Below are 23,719 nucleotides of genomic sequence, written 5' to 3' on the forward strand. Positions count from 1 at the left end.
CATGTTTGTCACAGTTGGGGGCTAGTTAGTTGGGCTCACTTATCACAATAGTTGTATTAATATTTAATCCTGACACAAATTGTAGACATAGGTAATATCATACAATACCATTGTTCTCTTTAGAGTTTCATCTTAGGAATTTGAGGACAGATTGTCTGACATATTACTGAAAAAATTGTAAATTTTAATTGATTAAAATTTTGGATTTTAATTTGGAACAAGGTAACAGTAAACTACTTATATATTCTTTAGGATCCCTGAGATGTTCACAGTGCAAGCAAACATACTATTGCTGTGTAGCATGCCAAAGAAGAGACTGATCTGCACACAGCATTGTGTGCAAACCTATTAAACAAAAGTGAGTATATGAGATTTTTAGAGTTAAAAATTGATCTGAAAGATCAATATATAGCTATTCATGGTATTTATAAGCACCAGTTTTATTAGAGTTTTACTGTTGAAGATATTAATATTTTGAAGTTCCAGGTACTATTTATCTTTTTCTTAGGGTTAATTGCCTTTTTTTCCTTTTATTTTATTCCTTGTGACAGGTGATGTAGATGATGTGTCCATTTGGTGGTGCTGTTAAAACATAACCTAATCATTTCTAGCTGACTTCCATGCTTTCTGCCTTCTTCAGAGATTTTTATCAGTTAACTAGAATGGAATACATTTCAGTCAGGAGGTGACATTGCCCTCAGGCCACCATCCCCTTGGCTACACCAGAGCCTGTCTTATTTAGGTGTGTTTGCACTGACTTTTCCCAAGGTTACAGTATCTCTTCTGCTTACTAGAGAGTGCTTGCCTAGAAGTTCGTAGGCTGCTGTCCTTTTGAGCTAGGAAATGAAAATAGAATATCAGAATTATGGGAATCCCTGTAGGTCTTTGGCCCTACCCTGTATGTGAGAAATTCTTTTCAATCTGACCAACTTTCTGTATTTCATAGCATTCTACAGTGTACTCACACACATGTTCATCATACACAAAAAAGGATTCAGAAAAGAATTTTTAAGAACTACTCAGTATAGGACTATGATGGCTTCACCCTCTCCCTCAGTGCTTTCAAGCATTTCTTCAAGTAGAAAATTTTCTTCTGAACACTTCTCCTTTTACTCAGGTGATGAAAGGATTAGGGGCAGGAGATGTCAGTTCTAGGACCTCATTTTAGAGGGCTGAAGAGTCATTCAAGACATTCTCTACTTGGGAATTCCTTTGTTTCCTGTCTCTATCTTTGTGATTTTACCTGTCCTTCAAAACCCAGATTTAATGCTACTTTTTCCAGGAAGCCTTTGAATTATTTCACTCTCCTCCCCTTCAGAAGTTTTTTTCCTTCTCACCTTGAACTTCTCTTGTATGCTTATTATAGTCTTCACTATGCTTATTGATTATGTATTATTCCTCTGCTTGTCATTCATTTCAACAAATGTGCAAGGCTCCTTCTGGATTAGAAACTCCATGAAAGAAGAGAATATGTCTTACTTAGATTTTACTTTTCTTAGCACCTAGTATGGTTTACAGATATGACATAATAAATAGTAGGTAAATAAATCAATTAAAATATACCTTATTAGATTTAATACAGTGTAATTTTCAACACCTCTTTAAGTAGTATTGAGGAGAACCATAATAATACCTTTATTATCACTCAGCTATCCGGGAAAATTTTGGATATCCACCCATGCTTCACTGTGTTCCTAGCATAGAGCTAATATTTTACTTTATGGTTGCTTTTTTCTGTAGAGAGATTAAGCTATTTTTGTTTTTAAGGATAATTGTGTTTTAATTGCTTCTTTAATTCTGTAGTATTAATATTTTAACCATTTGCTATGTTCCAGTTTCACTTACCTGAAGATACAAAATTATCTTGTGAAACAAAGAAAATGGAAGTAAATAAAGAGGTATAACACGTTTCTCTTCACCTTTAGATTTAGAATTTGGACCAAAATTTTACGGAATTAAGAGTAAGCACCTTTATTGTCATCAATGTACTTTGCTTCTTTGGGCTTTTTTAATAGTTTTGTTGGAGCAGTGGTATACCATTATATACAGTATTAAGAGTAGAGCCCAATGTTGCCAGAAGTCATTTGTAAAATCTGAGGAATAGCACTGAGGTAGTATAACATTAATGCAAACTCTTTGAAAAACCTCATTTTCTTTCCTATTCTTCCTTTCTTCCCTCTCTTTTCTTGCTCCCTTTTTCTCTCCCCACTTACCCCGTCCCTTTCTCTCACCTTAGGAGTAGGGATCAATGCATTATGTTTCTATCCCTTGAAACACAGTAAGTGCTTAATAAATATTTAATTGCATTTTTCCTTTTAAAAATATGTGTCTTTATTAAAGTTTTGGTTACAGATGAGGGATTATTTCCACTTCTTTGTATATCATTTTGTTTTTTTAAAAATTAAATATAATTTTGTCATAGAAATTTTGAAGTTGTTCATCTTTTCTACAAGTAGTCAGACTTAGTGTGATGAAGATGGGATATTATATGATGAAGCTGGAGAGGCTGTTAATGACTTTAAGAGCCTGAAAGAGAAGTTTCACATGACTAGTATTAGAAATAAGTTTTACATGATTGCACATAATAAATAACCTTTATCAAATTATTTACTGTTTTAGGGAAGGGGGAATTGAGGAAGGGAAAAATTTGGAACTCAAAAAAACTTTTAAATGAATGTTAAAAATTGCCTTTACAATGTAATTGAAAATAATAAAATGCTATTTAAAGGTAAATAGAAGTTTTATGTTTTATTTCAGAGGCCATAACTAGAGTCTGCAGTTAAAGTTGTTTCACATGACATAAAATAAAAGAATTTTAAAAAGATTTGCATCTGTGATTTCTCTAAACCAAAACAACTCCAATTAAACAGACATGTAATACACCATGGTTGGAAATGAAAAATTGTTTTTTATGGAATTTTAAAGTTTTACTTAAAAATTTGAGGTTTCTGGATAAAGCTTCAATATAAAACATACATTTAAACATCATTTATAGCTTTTTAAAGAGGAAAATCAGTTGCTATTGCCCATTCTTTCAATGTAGAATACCTTTCATTTCTTTCAGGCCATAAAATGCTTTGTTGCCAGTGTAATTCCAGCAGAAGGAAGTTGCAACAATGACTGTGCCAATTCTATTACACACTTAAAAACAGTATTGTTCTTCTAAAATTCTTGATATATTACAAGAAGAAATGATTTCTTTTGCTGGTGATGTTTGGCTTCTGGTCTCTGGTAAGATCAAAAAATCATTTATTTTCTATCCTTCTGTAGAATTTAAAGCATTTCAGTTTTCTCATTTATTTTCCAAGTATTCCTGAAAAGACGGTAAGGAAACATGAGACTCATCCCAGCCATTTTGAAAAATTCATCTTTTATTTTTTAAATTTGGGAAAGAGCTTCTTCCCTTAAGTAATTGATGTTTAAGTCTGGTCAGTAAAGTCTCTTTGAGAAGTCTGCATAAATTTGAATTTCATCACTGTATCAAGCAGGCATTGTAAGCACCTCAAAATCATTGGGCTTTGTAATTTTTTAAGGACTTTGTATTCTAGACTTTTAGAATTTAAAACTAGTCTTCCTTGATTCAAGCCTAATGCAGTTGAAATGATGTATTTGAGTGAATTCAGTTAATATGATATACTTAGCACTGATCTCTCTTTCAGTTTCTGATACTGTATCATTGCTGATTTTGAATTTACATGGTATATGTTGAAATTACTGTAACTGAATAGAGCATGGGCTTTGGACTTAGGGGGACCTGAGTTCCAATCTGGCCTCAGTCACTTACTAGCTGTGTGGAAATCACTTTACCCCAATTCCCTTCCAAAAAAACTCTAAGAAAAAAAATCATTCTTAACTCTTTTCAGGACTTTTAGAAAACACACTTCTATAGAATTTTTTTAACTATTAGTTAAGTGATTTACCACTATTTGACTGATATGTATGTGTAATATATAATGACATCAATATTTGAGTATCTTTTCAGAAAACTTTTGATAATCTTAATTTTTACAGTATTTTCAGTAATTTTCACTGAGCATAACCTTTAGGTGTGTTAAGTGATTACTATTTTAAGGTTCATTTTTTTTGCATTATGCCACGTTTCCCATTTTTTAATTTTATTTTTTAAATAGCTAGCTAGCTATCTCCCAAAACATAATGCCCTTAAGCTCAAAAGAGCTTCATTTACTAAATATTTCAAGTCTTGTTCTTTGTACCGAATTTACTAATAAATAATATTTGGAGATATGTAATCTATGTTGTACTATTTGATTAAAAATATAGCATACATTTTTAAAAGAAGTAACTGCTTTCTTATATCATATAGGAAAACCCTCAGATCATGTACTTTTGGAAATGGGGTATAGTTTGAGATCCATGGGACAAAATTCCAACATGCAAAGTTCAGATAAAAGCGAGTATTCATGTTTTTGAAATATTTTTGTCAATAATATTGACTTCAGATGGAGAAAATTAACTCAGTTTGAGATTGCGGAATAAAATGTCTCTTATTGCTTCCCCCCATATGCTTTTTATATAGTTTCTTGTTCCATGTATAGTAGGTCACCCTCTTAAATTTAATTGTGAAGAAATCTTTTTCTCATTTTGTTTTAAATGAGGTCATACTTAATAATTTGGGGAAGAGGACAGACTTTTTTGTTGGCATGAGGTTCAGAAACTTATTGAAAATTATGTCCACCTTGGACAGTTGGTCAGGAACTGAGAGGATGCTAAATGACCAGAGGCAGGGCTTCAACAACTGATCCCCCTGAATTCCATGGCCAGACTTCTTCGGTAGACCATATTATTTAAAATAAGAATAGACATTTCCATGGTGCTTTTAAGGTTTACAAAATGCTTTCTTCATCCCATCCCTATGAAAGAAGTATTGAAAATAGAGTTAGTTCTACTTAAAAAATAAGGTTCAAAGAGGTTGTTACCTTTCCTTGGTCATACATATCAAAACATGGATTTTTCAATTCAATAAACTATTATTAAATACCTTCTATATGCCAGGCATGGTACTGGGCACTGGGGATATATATATAAGAAATACAGCCCTTGTCCTAAAGGAGCTTTGCTGTCTAATGGGGAAAGACAACACATAACAGGAAGGGAGAAAGAGGAGGGGGCTGATTGTAGGAGGTGCCTGGCACAGGGGAGTCATGTTCTTTGGACTTCAAACCAAGCAGAGTGGAAGATTGAATGTGGAGGATTCTAATTGAGTCTCCTGATTGTTTTCCAGCACTGTCCTTCACAAAAGATTTGTTCCTGGTTTACCAGTTTTGTGTTGTAATTTTTAATCTGCACTTCACTGATTCAACTAAATATTTCCCTGATAGTGTGCTGATTCTATACAACAGATAAATATTATGGAGTATCAGGCTTAGCACTTTGATTTAATTTTTGTAGCTGTTAAAACTCATTTTAAAATAATTGATCCTAAATTTTTGTTATTTGAATTTTCTGGCAAGGTGATTTTGAAGATTCTGGAAGAAATACAGGTGAACATACAACACTGTCTGAATATAAAAGTAATCTCATTCCAAAGGTGTTATCCCCAAATGTTGGAGATGAATTTTGTGGTGTCGTTGCTCATATTGAAATTCCAGAAGACTTCTTTTGTCAACAAAGTGACTGTAAGTAAATTTCATTGTACCCACTAGCTGATGAATGTCAGCCCCCTTCACATTGTATATTTCTTCATATATTTTTCTTGCTAATTTACAAATGGATATTTGTATTTTTAAAAACATGTTTTCTGAGGGATAGTTAGGTGGTGCAGTGGATAGAGCACCAGCCCTGAAATTAGGAGGATCTGAGTTCAAATGTGGTCTCAGGCACTTTATACTTACTAGCTGTGTGACCTGTGGCAAATCACTTAACCCTGATTGCCTTGAAAAAAAATTAAAACTTAACTTCTGTCTACAGGCCAGCTTGCTGAACTTCAGTTGTCTCTCAGCAAGTACTGTAATAAAATATCTACCCAGTCTGACTTTTAACCAGCCATTGGAGGTATCTGGTGTGCACAGTTCTCAGAGAAGAGAAAATTATAGAACCAATTGTTATGTTTGATCAAGGCTACATCAGACTGTCTCGACCCACTGCTGTTAAGGATTTTCAATAAAATTATCCATTTTCTTCTCTTTAAGTGATCTATTGCAGTTAGGACTAATTACTAACTAAGAGCAATAAAAATAAATTTTTCTAAATTTTCTCAATAAAGTTTTGCTACAGCAAAAGCTAAGTTATCAAAATAAATCAATTCTTTAAAAAAAAAAGCAACTGAGGCAGAGCCAAGATCATAGAGTAAAGGTAGGAACCCACCTGAGCATTCTCAATTTACCCTCCAGATAACTTTAAAATTAATTACCACAAATCTAATTCTGGAGTGGCAGAACTAACAAAAAGTTGGGTTGAAACAATTTTTCAGCCCAAGACAATGTAGATGATTGGAAGGAAAGTTCTGTCTGAGGTGGTGGTAAGGCCTAGAGCATAGTACAGTGCAGGTTGTGTGCTGGCAAACCAGCAGCAGGCTTTGGAGGCAGTTCAGCAGTGGCAATGGAAGGAGGTCTCAGCCTGCAGACCATGAGTGGGTCAGATAACTAATCAGAAAGAGATTACAGTGCATCCTTTGCTGGCACTGGATGTAGGACACTGTTGCATTGACAATGTGCAGTTCTGAGTTGCAGTCTTAGGGCAAAAAGGAGCAAAAGCCCACTAACATTTATTGCCATAGGGGAGCAGGGGCCCTGATCACAGTTCCAGAGTAGAAAATAGTGCTTGTGGTTGCTCACAAGAGAATCGGGGTGCTGTTATCAAGTTTAAGGCTTCAAAGACTGTTTTGGCTGTCCACATAGCAGAGCATAGGCCAGGACAACAGTGGCTGTACCTCTCTTTAACTGCTACATCATTGGATGAACTGACAACTTATGGGTCCAGTAGAATTGACTTTGAAAACAGAAGCACAAAAAAATCTGAAACTTGGGAACAGTGCCTCATACACCCCAGCATCAGAGCCCAACTTTAACATAAAGTAAAAAGTCAAGAAATAGGCTAGAAAAAACAAGTATAAAGAACCTGACCATAGTGATTACTGACTGTGATAACAGGGAAGATCAAACTCTAATCTCAGAAGAAGACAAAAAAATCAAAACAGCTATGTGCAAAGACAAAACAAAACAAAACAAAACAAAACAAAACTATTGGTTGGACACAAGCCCAAAAAGAATTCCTGTAAGAGCTCAAAAAGGATTTTAAAAATCAAATTAAAGAGGTGGAGAAAAAAATTGGGGATAAAGAGAGCAATAGTAGAAAATCATGAAAAAAGAGTCAATAACTTGGTAAAGGAGGCACAAAAAAATGCTGAAGAAAATAACACCTTAAAAAAGCACAATATACCAAATGATAAAAGAGACACAAAAATCCATTGACGAGAACTCCTTTACAAAGCAGAACTGGCCAAATGGAAAAAGTGGTATGAAAGCTTCTTGAAGGAACTAATTCCTTAAAAATTTAAATTGAGCAAGTGGAAGCTAATCCAATGATTCCATGAGATATGAAGAAACAAAAGAAAATTGAAAGAATGAAAAAAATTAGAAAAAAATGTGAAATATATAATTGGAACAAACAACTGACCTGGAAAATATATCAAATAAGAGATAGGCTCAGAATTATTGGACTACCTGAAAGACATCATCAAAAGAAGAGCCTAGACATCATTTTTCAAGAAATTATCATAGAAAACTGTCCCAATATCCTAGAAATAGAGAGTAAAATAGAAATTGAAAAAATCCCCTGGTAATATCCAGAGCTAAATAGAAAAGTTTTACTTTAAAATTGAGGACTCACGGGAAGTAGAACAAGGTAAACATGAAAGAGAAATTATAAGGGATTCAGTAAAGTTAAACTATATACATTCCATATGGAAAGATGATACTTGTAACTCCTAATAGCTTTATCATTATTAAGGAGACAAAAGGCATGAGTGTAAGTTGGCTATGATGGGATGATTTTTGAAAAATAAAATTAAGAAGTGAGAAAGTGATTCACTTGGAGAAGGTGGAAGGTTGAATATGGAAAATTATATCCTATAAAAAAGGTGCTAAAGGCAGAGCTTTTACTAGAGGAGGAGTTGAGGGATGATAGGCAATACTTGAAACTTATTCTCATCAGAATTGGTTCAAAGAGGGAGTAATACACACTCAGTTGGGTATAGAAATCTGTTTTACCCAATAGAGAAGTAAAGGGATGAGAAAAGGGGGAGTGATAGAAGGGAGAGTGGATTAGAGGAAGTAGTAATCAAGAGTGAGATTGACTTTTGAGAAGGAACAGCTTAAAAACAGAGCAAGAAAAGGATAAATGGGGAAAAATAGGATTAAGGAAAATATATAGTAATCATAATTGTGAGTGGGATGAACTCACTCAAAAAACATAAGCAGATGGTGGAATGGAGTAAAAATCAGAATCCGATAACATGTTGTCACAAGAAACATATTTGAAACAGAGGGACACCCAGAGTATAAAAAAGGACTGTTGAAGCAGAATCTTTTATGCTAAAAAAGTAAGGCTAGCAATCCTGATCTCATTCACAGAAAAAGCAAAATTAGATCTAATTAGAGAGATAAGAAGGGATTACATTATGTTAAAGGTCCCGTAGACAATAAAGTGTTACCAATACTAAACATTCTAAACTATCAATACTAAACTATATATACCATCAAATGGTATAGCATCCAAAGTTTTAAAGGAGAAATTTAATGAGTTTAAGGAGGAAGTAGACAAAAAAATATACTAGCAGAGGACCTCAACTTCCCCATCTCAGAACTAAATAAATCTAACCAAAAATAAACAAAAGTTAAGGAGATGAACAGAATCTTAGAAATGTTACATATGATAGACCTCTAGAGAAAATTGAATGGGACTAGAAAGGAGTATACCTTTTTTAACCTTCACAAAAATTGACCATTTTTAGGACATTTAAACCTCACAACCAAATGCAAAAAAGCAGAAATATTAAATGCACCTGTTTTAGATCATAATGCAGTGAAAATTATATACAATAAAGAGCCATGGAAACAACTGATACCTAAACGAGAAAGAGAGATCAGAGAAAGAAAACTATAGATCTTATTTCCCTAGTGAATATTGATACAAAAAATGTAAATAAAATACTAGCAAGAAGAATACAGCTATGTATCACAACGTTCATACGCTGTAACTAAGTGGGATTTATTTCAAGAATGTAAGACTTGTTCAGTGTTAGGAAAACTATCAGCATAATTGATCATATCAGTAACAAAATCAATAAAAATCATGATTATCTGAATAGATACAGAAGCTTTTTACAAAATATAATACCCATTCCTATAAAAATACTAGAGAATAGGAATAAATGGAGCTTTCCTTAAAATAAGTGTTATCTAAAACCATCAGCAAGAATTATCTGTAATGGAGATAAGCCAAGCAAGGATGTCCATGATCACTACTGTTATTCAATATCGTACTGGAAATATAGCTATAGCAATAAGAGAAGAAACAGAAAGTGAAGGAATTGCAATCATCAATAAGGAAAGAAAACTATCACTTTTTGCAGATGTTATGATAGTGTACTTGGAGAATTCTAGAGAATCAACTTAAAAAACTACTTGCGATAATTAACCACTTTAGCAAAGTTCCAGGATATTAAACAAACCCACAGTAACTCTTGGCATTTCTGTGCATTGCCAACAAACTCGAGCAGCAAGAGATAGAAAAGTTCCATTAAAAATGTAGACAGTATAAAATATTTGGGAGTCTGTCTGCCAAGGCAAACCTGGGAACTAACATGATTACAAAACATTTTACACAAATAAAGTCAGGTCAGAAAAAATTGGAAAAATATTAGTGTCTCATGGATAGGCCAAACCAATATGATAAAAATGACAATTCCACCTAAATTAATTTACTTTTTCAGTGCCATACTAATCAAACTACCAAAAATTATTTAATAAAGTGTAAAAAATAATAAAATTCCCCTGGAAGAAATTAAAGGTCGAGAATATCAAAAGAATTAATGAAAAATGTGAGGAAAGGTAGCCTTAGCAGTATCAGAAATCAAAATGTATTATACAGTGGTAATCATCAAAACAATCTGGTACTGGCTAAGAAATAGATCAGTAGATCAGTGGAATAAATTAGGTATACAATACAAAGTGGTAAATTATCATAATAATCTAGTGTTTGATAAACTCAACGATCTAAGCTTTTAGGACAAGAATTCACTATTTGACAAAAATTGATTGAAAAACTGGAAAAGTTTGGCAGAAGCAAGGTATAGACCAATATTTCATACCATATACCAACATAAGATCAATATTGAACATAAACAGTAATACTGTGAGCAAATTAGAGAAACATGGAATATTTTACCTTTCAAATCTGGCTAAGGGAAGAACTTATGACCAAATGACACCACATTGTGCAATGTAAAATGGATCATTTTTATTATATTCAGTTAAAAAGGTTTGCACAAACAAAACCAGTGCTACCAAGATTAGAAGGAAATCAGAAAATGGTGGGGGGGGGGGGAATTTTATAGCAAGCTTTTCTGATTAAAGCCTTATATCAGAAGTATATAGGAAGGTGAGTCTAATTTATAAGAATATAAGTCTTTATCCAATTGATAGTCAAAGGTTATGAACAAACAGGTTTCTGATGAAAAACAGAACTATATGTAGTCATATAAAATGCTCTAACTTGTTATTGGTTAGAAAAATGCACATTAAAACAACACTGTGGTACATACCTCACACCTATTTAATAAGACAGAAAAGGAAAATGATAAATGATTGCAAGGATATGGGAAAGCTGGTATGTCAGTGCACTGTTGGTAGAGTTGTGAACTGATCCAAATATTCTGAAGAGAAATTTGAAACTATGGCCAAAGGGCTATAAAACTATGAATACCCTTTGACCCAGCAATACCACTATTAGGTCTGTATCCCACAGAGATAAAATGAAAAGGACCTAGAGTGTATAAAATATAGCAGCTCTTTATGTGGTGACAAAGAATTGGAAATTGAGGGGATACCTATCATTTGTAGAATGGCTGAACAAGTTGTGGTATATAATTGTGACAAAACGGTATCAAGCTTTAAAAAATTATGATTATATTGCTTTCAGAAAAACTTGAGAAAACTTGGCTGAATGAATATAGAATGAAGTAAGTAAAACTAGGAGAACATTGTACATAGTAACAGCATTGTTGTATGATGATCAATGTGAATGATTCAACTATTCCTGGCAATAAATGATTCAAGACAATTCTGAAGGACTTAGGATGAAAGATGCTGTCTACCCCCAGAGAAAGAATTGATGGAGCCTGAATGCAGATAAAAGCATTCTTTTTTTACATTATTTTTCTTTTTTTTTGGCTCAGTTTTCTATTGCAACATGGCTAATATGGGAATGTTCACTGTACATGTATACTCTATATCAAATTGCTTGCCTTCTCAAGGAGGAGTTGAAGGGAGTTTTAAAGTTTTTAAAGTTTCAAAAAACATGTTAAAATTGTTTTACATGTAATTGAGAAAAATGAAAAAAGTTTGAATTTTCTAAAAAGTTCTCAGTTTTGTATGAAGTAAAATTTTAAAGTTTACAGAATTGTGAACTTTTCTGAGATGTCAAAAGATGAGTTAATAAGCCAAGTCTTTTCAGTATTGTACTATTGCACAATAGAAGTAGTGGAGTTGACTATAGAAAACTGGCTTCAGAGTTAGGAGAACTTGTGTCCCAGGTCTTGCTCTGAGTGACTATAACTCTAAGCAAATCACTCAACTTCAGTTGATCCAGGCAACTCTCCAAGTTGTACATCTGTACTGGTAAAAGCAGTTTCCTCACCACGGTTTCTTCTAACTGTGAACTCAGAGTTTGGACTGGAATTGCTTTAGATAATTTATTGTATCATAGCCATATCTTGCATGTACCATTTATTTTGAACCTTTCTAAAATCGTTCAAGACAGCAGTTGTTATTAAGTGTCTACTCTGTGTATGGCACTGTGCTAAAACACTGGGGATGCAAAGGACAGAAAATAGTCCTTACTCTCATGGAACAAACAGCTGTACAAACAAGACATATATTGGATGAATTGGGGATGATCTCATAGGGAAGGCTCCGAGGTAAAGACTTCTTGCTGGAAGTGCGAGTTGAGCAGAGACCAGAGGGAAGCCAGGAGTTGGAGTTGAGGAAGGAGAGAGATCCAGGCAAGGAGGATGGTCAGAGAGAATGCCAGGAGCAGAAAAATTTAGATATGGACTTGGGAATCAGAGCCATTCTTTTCTTGTGGAGATTTGGATAGAGGAAGACATAATTTTTCTATTGCAGAATTCTTTATTATTGTGACATAAATTGTTGTACACTTACCACCAAAATGAGGTTCAATTGGGCACATTGTGAGTATGCAGTAAAGAATTGTTTATTAATTGAACCTAAAGAAGTTTTACCTAACAGAGTTCACATTTCCTCTGAAATGGAAGTTCTTGAAGACATCTTGGAAAAATGCTACATTTGAGGAAGTGGTGGCTAAAGAAGAGATATGCTACTCTTGTTAAAACAGATTTCCAGTTTGCTTAAAATACATTTAATATTAAATAGATGTGTTACTATAAATGTTAGAAAAGTATTTTGGTTCTAACACATATGTATACATATGCATACATATATATGTACATATATACTATATATGTATCTACACATATGTATATGTATATATGTCTGTATTTTTCAGAGGATAATCAGTGGTACCTTGCCTCAGTACTGGCATATGCTTCTGAAGTTTCTGCTTTAGTGGGCTACGTTGATTACGGAAACTTTGACATCCTTAAATTGAATAAACTTTTGCCCCATGGCACCAAGATTATTGGAATTGCCAGTGCAGGCCATAAAGTGTATCTTGGCCAGTATAGAGTAGTTAGACATTTTTATATCATTTTAGGGTTCAGACTAAAAAATTATGGTACGGCAATTTATAGACTAAAGACCAAAGTAAAGGTGTTGCGTTGAGAGTGACAAGCGTTTTGCTTTTTCTTGGAAGCTGAAAATATTAGAAGAGGGAATGTGAGGTTTGTACTCTAATTTCTACAAAGGGATGAATTTTACCCATAATTTAAAAGAAAGTGACATGAAAGGAATAATTGGGAATTTATACTATGATTTCCATAAAAGTATTTTATTCATTATTGACTATATTTTATTTTGGTTCTGGGCTTCTGTTGTTGAATTATTCCTTTGAAAAGGATAAGCAATGTTTTAAAAAGAACTGTTTTAAGGACTGAAGCCATCACCAGGAATCTGGTCACTGGAGGCAATTTGAGTCAGGAAGAAATTAATATGAAATAAGATCATTATGGTGAAAGTTGTACGCAAGAAGGAAAAGAGTTCTGTAGCGGAGCTTATAGATAAGTCATTTAAACTCTGCGTCACTGTTTCTAAAATCCTCATCAAAGCCAGCTTTGCTGTAGGAGAGGGCAAGATATGGACAACAGATGCATCCAGTGACTTGAGAGAAATTAGTTGTAAGTAAATATTTGAGTAGTCACTCTTAATAGCATATATAGTGGAGTACTAAATGGGAAGTGGTCTAAGTTCAACAAAGACATGAATAAAACTATGAACATACCTGACTGATAACTTGATTCATTCACAGGATAGGTAGACTGTGATAACAGGAATTCATTTAAATATCAAGGAGGAAGTCTTGTTATCTCCGATTCTATCCCTAAATGTGCTCTGATTCTAAAATGCCTCTGATTCTAACCCTAACCCAATTCTAACCCTAACCCTAATCCTAAATGCTCTCTGATTCTAACCCTAAACCTAACACTAACCCTAAGCCTATCCCTACCCCTACCAGGCAAGAATAGACTAATCCTTGTCCTCAAGGAATTTATATTCTACTGAGAAAGACAAGAGCATTAAGAATATAGATGGTATTAACACAAAAAAGGTAAAACATAATTTTGGGAGAGTACTAGTAGCTGCAGAGATCAGGAAAGGTTTCAAAAAGAAGTTGGTGCCCGATCTGAGTCTTCAAGGATGTAAGGGATTCTGCCAGCTGAAGGCCACAAAGAGAGAGTGTTCCATGCACGAGGCACAGCCAGTGAAAAGAAGAGCAAGAAAGGAGTAATGTGTAATGAAGCTGGAAGGATTGATGGAGGCCAAGTTGTGTTTTTTTTTTAAATAATTAATTTTCTCCCAGTTAAAAAAAACAATTTTTCACCTTAGTTTACAAAATTTTGAGTTTCAAATTCTCTCCCTTACTCACTCCTCAACCCTCCATTGAGAAGGCAAGAACTAAATATAGGTTATACATGTACAGTCATGCAAAATATATCCATAGTACTCATGTTGTGAAAGAAAACATACACAAAAACATTTAGGAAAATAAAAACTATTCTTCAATCTGTATTCAGACACTATTAGTTCTTTCTCTGGAGATGGATAGCATTTTTCATCGTAAGTCCTTCAGAGCTGTCTTGCTAAGAATAGCATTTTTATGCTGATCATCTTACAGTATTGCTGTTACTTCATACACGGTATATTTCACCTTGCTTCAGCCCGTGCAAGTCTTCCTTAGATTTTTCTGAGACCATCCTGCTCATCATTTCTTATAGTACAATAGTATTCCATCAAAATCTCATACCACAGCTTGTTCAGCCATTCCCCAACTGATGGGCATCCCCTCAATTTCTACTTAGCTGCCCCTAGAAATGAGCTACTATAAATGTAGATCTATATAAACATAGGTCCTTTTCCATTTATTTTTTTTAAACTCTTTTAGGATACAGCCATAATAGTGGTATTGCTAAGTCAAAGGGTGTGCATGGTTTTGCAGCTCTTTGGGGTTCCAAATTGTTCTACAGAATAGTTGAATCAGTCACAATTCCAGCCACAGCACATTGAAGTCTTGTTTTTCTCACATGCCCTCCAACATTTTCATTCAGCTTTTCAGTCCTATTAACCTATCTAATAAATATGAAGTAGTACCTCAGAAATGTTTTAATTTGTATTTCTCCAATCAGTAGTGAGTTAGAATGTTTTTTTCATATAGCTATAGATATACCACCTGAAAACTGATCATATCTTTTGACCATTTATCAGTTTGAAAATGGTTCTTATTTTTCTAAATTTGACTCAGTTCTCTATATGTTTGAGAAATGAAACCTTTCTCAGAGAAACATGCATCAAACATTTTTTTCATAATTCCTTTTACTCACTTTATTTCCCTCCATCCTGTCCCACCTCCTCCATTTATTCTGTTCTCTCTCTGCTTTCACCCTGTCTCTCCTCAAAATATTGCTTCTGATTACCCTCTTCCTCAATGTGCTTTCCCTATCATAACCCTGTCCCTTATCCCCTTCCCCTCTTACTTTCTTGGAGGGTAAGATGTCTATATACACTCAATTGAGTGTGTATGTTATTCCCTGTTTGAGCCAATTTTGATGAGAGTAAGGTTCACTCACTCCCCCTCACTTCACTTTTCTTCCTCTCCACTGTAAAAGCTTTTCCTTGCCTCTTTTATGTAAGATAAATTACCCCATTCTACCTCACCCTTTCCGAAGACGCCAAGTTTTAAAGGGTTTAAATGACAGAGGAATTTATGTATTTGATATTAGTGTTAGTTACATGTTATGTTGCATGAATTATGTGAATTATAACTAGTTCTTCATTAGGGGTTCACTGGAGTTAGAGCAGGGAGTGACATGGTCTGACCCATAAGAAAAATTACTTTGGAAAAACTTTAGGAAAAATTATATTAAGTGATATATAGTGAAGTGAGCAGAACCAGGAGAACAGTTTTTACAGTAACAACAGTATTATAAAGATCATTAATTTGAAAAGATTGAATAGCTCATCAATATAATGACCAACCATAATTTCACATAGTCAATAGACTTAGAGAACAGATTGAAGTATAATTTCTTCTCTTTTTCTGTTTAATTTTGAACATGACAAATGCAGAAATTTGTTTTGTGTGACTACTCATATTTTTAGATGTTTTGTTTTCTTTGCTGTCTTGATGAGTGGGGGAGGGAGAAAGGAGAGACTTTGAAACTGAAAACATAATTGAGTTTTTTTGAGAAAAATAAAGTTAAAATAGGAATATCACTAGCAGCTGTGTGGAAGATGGATTGGAATGGGGAGAGATTTGAGTCAGGGAGGTGAATTAGGAAGCTTTTGCAATAGTTCAGACAGTATGTAATGCAAGTTTGAATGAAAGTGGTGGTTTTATGAATAATGAGAAGTATGAGGTAAAAACTTTTCTGGGAGTGGGGCATAGAAACAAGATTTGACAATCATTTGTGAATGTGGAGTGAGATACATGTAAGTTGAGCATAATACTGAAGTTGCAAATCTGGATGACTGGAAGAACGGTGGTACCCTTGACAGAAATAATGCAGGTCTAAGATGGTCGAGTTACTGAATTGGAGATAGCTATGCGCCATCTAATTTGACATATCTAATACACAGTTGAAGATGCAAGATCAGAGTCAGGAGCGAAGCTAGAGCTGAATCTATGGATCTAAGAGTTATCTCCATAGAAATGAGACAGATGTTTAAAAACAAGAGGGAAGTGATGGAGAGAGCAGTCAGAAGGAGGGAGGGAATTGAGGTCAAGGGCCGATGTAGAAAACTGTCTTGTTAAAGAGAGTCAGAGGCGATGTGGGTTTTGAAATGGAGTAAAAGGACAAAAACACATTTTTTCGACAGATCCTAAGTTACCATTAGAAGACCAAGGACTGAATTTAGTGTTAAAGGTGACATCCAATTGAAGCAGGTAGGTGGCAGTGCATAGAGCACTGGTCCTGGAGTCCGGAAGACCAGAATTTTATTTATTCAAAATTTTCAAGATTCATTTCCACAAGCTTTTGAGTTCCAAATTTTCTCCCCATATCTGCCCTCCCCCCACCCCAGGCAACCAAGCTTTCTGATTATCCCTTTCCCCAATCTTCCTTCCCCTCTGTCACACCTCTTCCTTCCCTTATCCCAATCTTCTCTCTTTTCTTGTATGGCAAGACAGATTTCTGTACACCATTACCTGTATTTCTTATTTCCCAGTTGCATGCAAAAACACTTCTCAACATTTGGTCCTAAAACTTTGAATTCCAACTTCTCTCTCTTCTTCCCTCCCCACCCACGCTCACTGAGAAGGCAAGCATTCAATATAGGCTATGCATGTGTAGTTATGCAAAAGACTTCCGTAATAGTCATGTTGTGAAAGACTAACTATATTTCCCTCCATTCTATCCTGCCCCCCATTTATTCTATTCTGTCTTTTGACCTTGTCTCTCCCCAAAAGTGTTTACTTTTACTTTTAATTACTCCCTCCTCCCATTTGCCCTCCCATTCCCTCACTCCACTTATCCCTTTCTCCCCTAATTTCTTGTAGTGTAAGATAGATTTTAAAATGAGATTCAGTGTGCATGTTATTCCCTCCTTAAGCCAAATGTGATGAGAGTAAGCGTCACTTTTCCCCTCTTACTTCCCCCCTTATTCTCTCCATCGAAAAAGCTTTTTCTTGCCTCTTTTATGAGAGATAATATGCCCCGTTCCATTTCTCCCTTTCTCCCAATATATTCCTCTCTTACCCCTTAATTTTATTTTTCTGGATATCACCTCTTCCTATGCAGATCACCCTGAGTCCTGTGTCTATATGTATGTGTATAATCCCTCCAACTACTCAATACTGAGAAAAGTTTCAGGAGTTACAAATATTATCTTTCCATGTAGGAATGTAAACAGTTCAACTTTAGTAAGTCCTTTATGATTTCTCTTTCCTGTTTACCTTTTCATGCTTCTCTTGATTCTTGTGTTTGAAAGTCAAGTTTTCTATTCAGCTCTGGTCTTTTCATCAAGAATGCTTGAAAGTCCTCTATTTCATTGAAATATAATTTTTCCCCCTGAAGTATTGTACTCAGTTTTGCTGGGTAGGTGATTCTTGGTTTTAATCCTAGTTCCTTTGACTTCTGGAATATCCTATTCCAAGCCCTTCGATTCCTTAATGCAGAAGCTGCTGGATCTTGTGTTATCATGACTGTATTTCCACAATACTCGAATTCTTTCTTTCTGCTTCACCTGGGAACTCTGAAATTTGGCTATAATATTATTAGGAGTTTTTCTGTTCGGATCTCATTTAGGAGGTGAAAGGTGGATTCTTTCAATATTTATTTTACCCTCTGGTTCTAGAATATCAGGGCAGTTTTCCTTGATAGTTTCCTGAAAGGGCAGTTTTCCTTGATAATTTCATGAAAGGTGATGTCTGGGCTCTTTTTTTGATCATGGCTTTCAGGTAATCCCATAAATTTTGAATTGTCTCTGCTGGATCTATTTTCCAGGTCGGTTGTTTTTCCAATAGATATTTCACATTGTCTTCTACTTTTTCATTGTTTTGAAAAGGGAGTCAACAGCTTGTTAAGGAGACTCAAAAAAAATGCTGAAGAAAATAATAGCTTTAAAAATAGACTAAATCAAATGGGAAAATAGGCCCAAAAAGCAAATGAAGAGAAAAATGCTTTAAAAAGCAGAATTAGGTAAATGAAAAAGGAGGTTCAAAAGCTCAATGAATACAGACCCAGGAAAAAGTGAAGCTTACTCTTATCACATTTGGCTTAAGGAGGGAATAACATGCATACTCAATTTTGTATGAAAATCTATCTTATACTACAGGAAAGTAGAGGAGAAGGGGAGAAGTGGGGTGGAGGGAAAAATAGAAGGGAGGGCAAATGTGAGGAGGGAGTAATTAGAAATAAACATTTTAGGGGAGGAAGAGGATCCAAAGAGAGAATAGAATAAGTGGGGGCAGGATAGGATGGAGGGAAATATAGTTAGTATTTCACACCATGACTATTTTGGAAGTCTGTTGTAAAATTACACATACATAGCCTATATTGAATTGTTTGCCTTCTCAGTGGTGATGGGTGGGGAAGGAGGAAGGGAGAGAAGTTGGAACACAAAAGTTTTAGGAATTAATGTGCTTTTTTATTTTTTATTTTATTTTTAATTGATTATTAAAATTTATTTTGAGTGTTCTGCAATCATTACCATACAATTTAGATTTTTTCCCTCTCTCCCCCTCCTTTTCCCCTTCCTCCTCACTCCCTCCCTGAGACAGCATACAATTTTATATAGGTTCTACACATACATTCCTATTAAATATGTTTTCACCGTAGTCTATACTGTAGTATAGAAGAATTAAAATGATTGGGAGACATCACATAAGAAACCAAAATGTAATACACAAGAAAATGATCTGCTACATTCTGTGATTGAATTCCCTATTCTTTCTCTGGATGTGGAAGGCATTTTGCCTTAAAAGACCACTGGGAATTTTTTAAGTCCTTGCATTGCAATGAAGTTGTAAATCTATCAGAAAAAAATTCTCACACTGTGGTTGTTGCTGTGTACAAAGTCCTCCTGGTTCTGCTCCTTTTGCTCAGCATCAGATCATATAAGTCTTTCTGGGCCTCTCTGAAGTCTTCTTGTTTATCCTTTCTTATAGCACAATAGTATTCCATTACATTCATATACCATAATTTATTCAGCCATCCCCTAATTGATGGGCATCCTCTTGATTTCCAGTTTTTGGCTACCACAGAGAGTGCTGCTATAAATATTTTAGTACATGTGGGACCATTTCCCATTTTTATGATCTCTTTGGGACACAGTCCTAGAAGCAGTATTGCTGGGTCAAAGGGTATGCATATTTTTGTAGCTCTTTGGGCATAGTTTCAAATTGCTATCCAGGATAGTTGGATCAGCTCACAGCTCCACCAACAATGAATTAGTGTTTCATCCTTCCCACATCTTCTCCAACATTTATCATCTTCCTGTTTTGTCATGTCAGCCAATCTGATTGGTAGAATGTGATATCTCAGAGTTGTTTTGATTTGCATATCTGTAATCAATAGTGATTTAGAGCATTTTCATATGGCTATAGATATCTTTAATTTCTTCCTCTGAAAACTGCCTGTTCATATCCTTTGACCATTTATCAGTTGGGGAGTGACATGGATTCTTGTACATTTGCCTTAGTTCTCTATGTATTTTAGAAATTGAGGCCTTTATCACAGATACTAGCTCCAAAAATTCTTTCCCAGTTTTCTGCTTCCCTCCTAATCTTGGTTACATTGGGTTTGGTTGTGCAAAAACTTGTCAGTTTAATGTAATCAAAATTATCCATTTTATACTTCATAATGTTTTCTATCTCCTGTTTAGTCAAAAATTCTTCCCTTCTCCATAAATCTGATAAATACATTATTCCTTGCTCCACTAATTTTGTTTATAATATTAATCTTTATACCTAGATCATGTACCCATTTGGACTTTATTCTTGTGTACTGTGTCAGGCATTGGTCCGTGCTTAGTTTCTGCCACGCTGTTATCCAGGTTTCCCAGCAATTTTTGTTGAACAGTGAGTTCTTATCCCAGAAGCTGGAGTCCTTGGGTTTATCAAACAGCAGATTGCCATATTCATTGCTTATTGTGTCTTGAGTACCTAGAATATTCCACTTGTCTACCCTTCTGTTTCTTAGCCAGTACCAAGTGGTTTTGAAAATTGCTGCTTGATAATACAATTTGAGATTTGGTAGAGCTATGCCAGCTTCCCTAGCTTTTCTTTTCATTAGTTCCCTGAGTTGGATCTTTTGTTTTTCCAGATGAATTTTGATATTATTTTTTCTAGCTCTAGAAAGTAATTATCTGATAGTTTAATTGGTATGGCACTAAATAAGTAAATTAAATTAGGTAGAATTGTCATTTTTATTATATTGACTCAGCCTACCCACGAGCAAGTGATGTTTTTCCACTTATTTAGGTCTGATTTTATTTGTATAAAAAGTGTCTTATAATTGTGTTCATATAGTCTCTGGATTTGTTTTTGGCAGGTAGACTCCCAAATATTTTATAGGGTCTACCCTAGCTTTAAATGGGATTCATCTTTCTATGTCTTGCTGTTGGACTTTGTTAGTAATATGTAGAAATGCAGAAGATTTCTGTGGATTTATTTTATAACCTGCAACTTTGCCAAAGTTGTTTATTATTTCAAGTAGTTTTTTACTTGAAACTCTGGGATTCTCTCAGCATATCATTGTATCATATGCATAGAGTGATAACTTTATTCTTTGCCTGTTCTAATTCCTTCAATTTCTTTGTCTTCTCTAATTGCTGCAGCTAACATTTCTAGTACCATATTGAATAATAGTGCTGAAAATGGACTTTCTTGTTTCGTCCCTGATCGTATTGGAAAGTCATCTAGCTTATCTCCATTGTATATAATGCTCCAATGTATATAATGCTGAAGGTTTTAGGTAGATACTGCTTATTGTTTTATGGAAAGTTCCCTTTATTCCTATGCTTGCCAGTGTTTTTAATAGGAATGGGTATTGTATTTTGTCAAAACCTTTTTCTGCATCTGTTGAGGTAATCATGTGGTTTCTTTTAGCTTTGTTGTTGATGTTATCAGTGGTGCTAATAGTTTTGCTAGTATTGAACCAGCCCAGCATTCCCGTTTTGAATCCTACCTGATCATATTGTATTATTCTCATGAGAAGTTGCTGTATTCATTTTGCTAAAATCTTATTTAAAATGTTTGCATCTATGTTCATTAGAGAAGTTGGTCTATAATTTTCTTTCTCTGTTTTGGCTCTTCATGATTTAGGTTTTAAAAACCATATTTGTACCATAAAAACAATTTGGGAGGGCTACTTCTTCCCCAATTTTCCCAAATAGTCTATATAGTATTAGAATTAACTGTTCTTTAAATGTCTGATAGAATTCACTTGTAAATCCATCTGGCCCTGGAGATGTTTTTCCTAGAGAATTCATTGATGACTTGTTCAGTTTCTTTTTCTGAGATGGGGCTATTTAAGTATTCAACATCCTCTTTTGTTAATCTGAGCATTTTATATTTTTTAAAATAGTCATCCATCTCTTTTAGATTGTCAAATTTATGGGCATAATGATGGGCAAAATAATTTCTGATTATTATTTTAACTTCCTCCTCATTGGAGGTGAGTTCATCCCTTTCATTTTTGATAGTGGTAATTTGATTTTCTTCTTTCTTTTTTGTAATCAAATTGACCCAAGGTTTATCAATTTTATTGTTTTTTTTCATAAAACCAAACCTTAGGTTTTATTTATTAGTTCAACAGTTTTCTTAATTTCAATTTTATTAATCTCTCCTTTGGTTTTCAGTATTTCTAATTTGGTATTTACTTGGGAATTTTCTATTTGGTTTTTTTTTCGAGCTTTTTCAGCTGCATTCCCAATTTATTGATCTCCTCTTTCTCTATTTTCTTCATGTAGGTATTCAAACATATAAAGCTTCCCCTAAGAGAATTGTTTTTCCATGCAAGAGGGAAATAAGAAATACAGGTAATGGGGTGTAGAAATATTATCTTGCTCTACAAGGAAAGAGAGAAGATGGGGATAAGGGGTGGAAGGATGTGATAGAAGGGAGGGTAGATTGGAGGTAGGGGTATTCAGAATGCATGGTGTTTGGTGGTGGGAAAGGGGAGAGATGGGAGATGGAGAGAAAATTTGGAACTGAAAATCTTATGGAAATGGAGGTTGAAAAGTAAAAATAAATAAGTAAATATTTTTTAAAAATTTTGCCAAATGGCAAGAGATCCAAAAAGTAAATGAGGAGAAGAATGCTTTAAGAAGCAGAATCAGCCAAATGGAAAAGGAGGTTCAAAGGCTCACTGAAGAAAATAGTTCTTTAAAAATTAGAATGGAGCAGATGGGGACTAATGACTTTATGAGAAAACCAATAAATTACAAAACAAAACCAAACGAATGAGAAAACAGAAGGCTGTGAAATATCTCATAGGAAAAACAGCTGACCTGGAGTATAGATCCAGGAGAGACAATTTAAAAATTATGGGACTACCTGAAAGCCATGCTCAGAAAAAGAGCCTAGACATCATCTTTCATGAAGTTATGGAGGAAGTCTGTCTTGATATTCTAGGATCAGAGGGTACAATAAATAACGAAAGAATCCACCAATCACCTCCTGAAATAAATCCAAAAAGAAAAACTAGGAATATTGGAGCCAGATTCCCGAGTTCCCAGGTCAAAAATAAATATTGCAATCAGCTCAAAAGAAATACTTCATGTTTTGTGGAAAGTGAGATTGTCCTTTGTTGCTGAAGAAGACCACGACATCAGAGAAATGATGACATGACTTGCACTTGACTTTGTTTTGGGGGGGGGGGGTGCTGTGCAGGTCACCAGCCTCACTTCTCCTCCAGAGCCATCTGAATCCAGTGACTAGATATTCATCAGGATGACTGGAGATGACCCAGGATGAAGCAGTTGGGCTTAAGTGACTTACCCAAGGTCACACAGCTGGTGAATGTCAAGTGTCTGAGGTGAGAGTTGAACTCAGGCTCTCCTGAGTCCTGCACTTGTACTCTACCCACTGCACCACCTATCTGCCTCTATGTTTTGTGGAAATACAATTAGGATAACACAAGATTTAGTAGTTTCTTTATTGAAGGAATGGAGGACCTGGAATATGATATTCCAGAAGTCAAGAGATCTAGGATTAAAACTGGCAAAACTGAGTATAATGCTTCAAGGGGAAAAAAGTAGTTATTCAGTGAAATAGAGGACTTTCAAGCATTTTTGAAGAAACAACCAGAGCTGAATAAAAAATAGAAAAAAAACCCAGAAAAAGAAGC

At 34.7% G+C, this 23,719-nt stretch overlaps 1 pseudogene; it reads left to right on the top strand.

Moving 5' to 3' along the window:
* Positions 1 to 5,596: 5,596 nt before the first annotated feature.
* The window catches only part of LOC140515397 (eIF5-mimic protein 2 pseudogene), a 102,665-nt pseudogene continuing 84,542 nt past the window's right edge, over positions 5,597 to 23,719 (top strand).

This window comes from Notamacropus eugenii, chromosome X (genome assembly GCF_028372415.1).
Source record: "Notamacropus eugenii isolate mMacEug1 chromosome X, mMacEug1.pri_v2, whole genome shotgun sequence".
NCBI lineage: Eukaryota > Metazoa > Chordata > Mammalia > Diprotodontia > Macropodidae > Notamacropus > Notamacropus eugenii.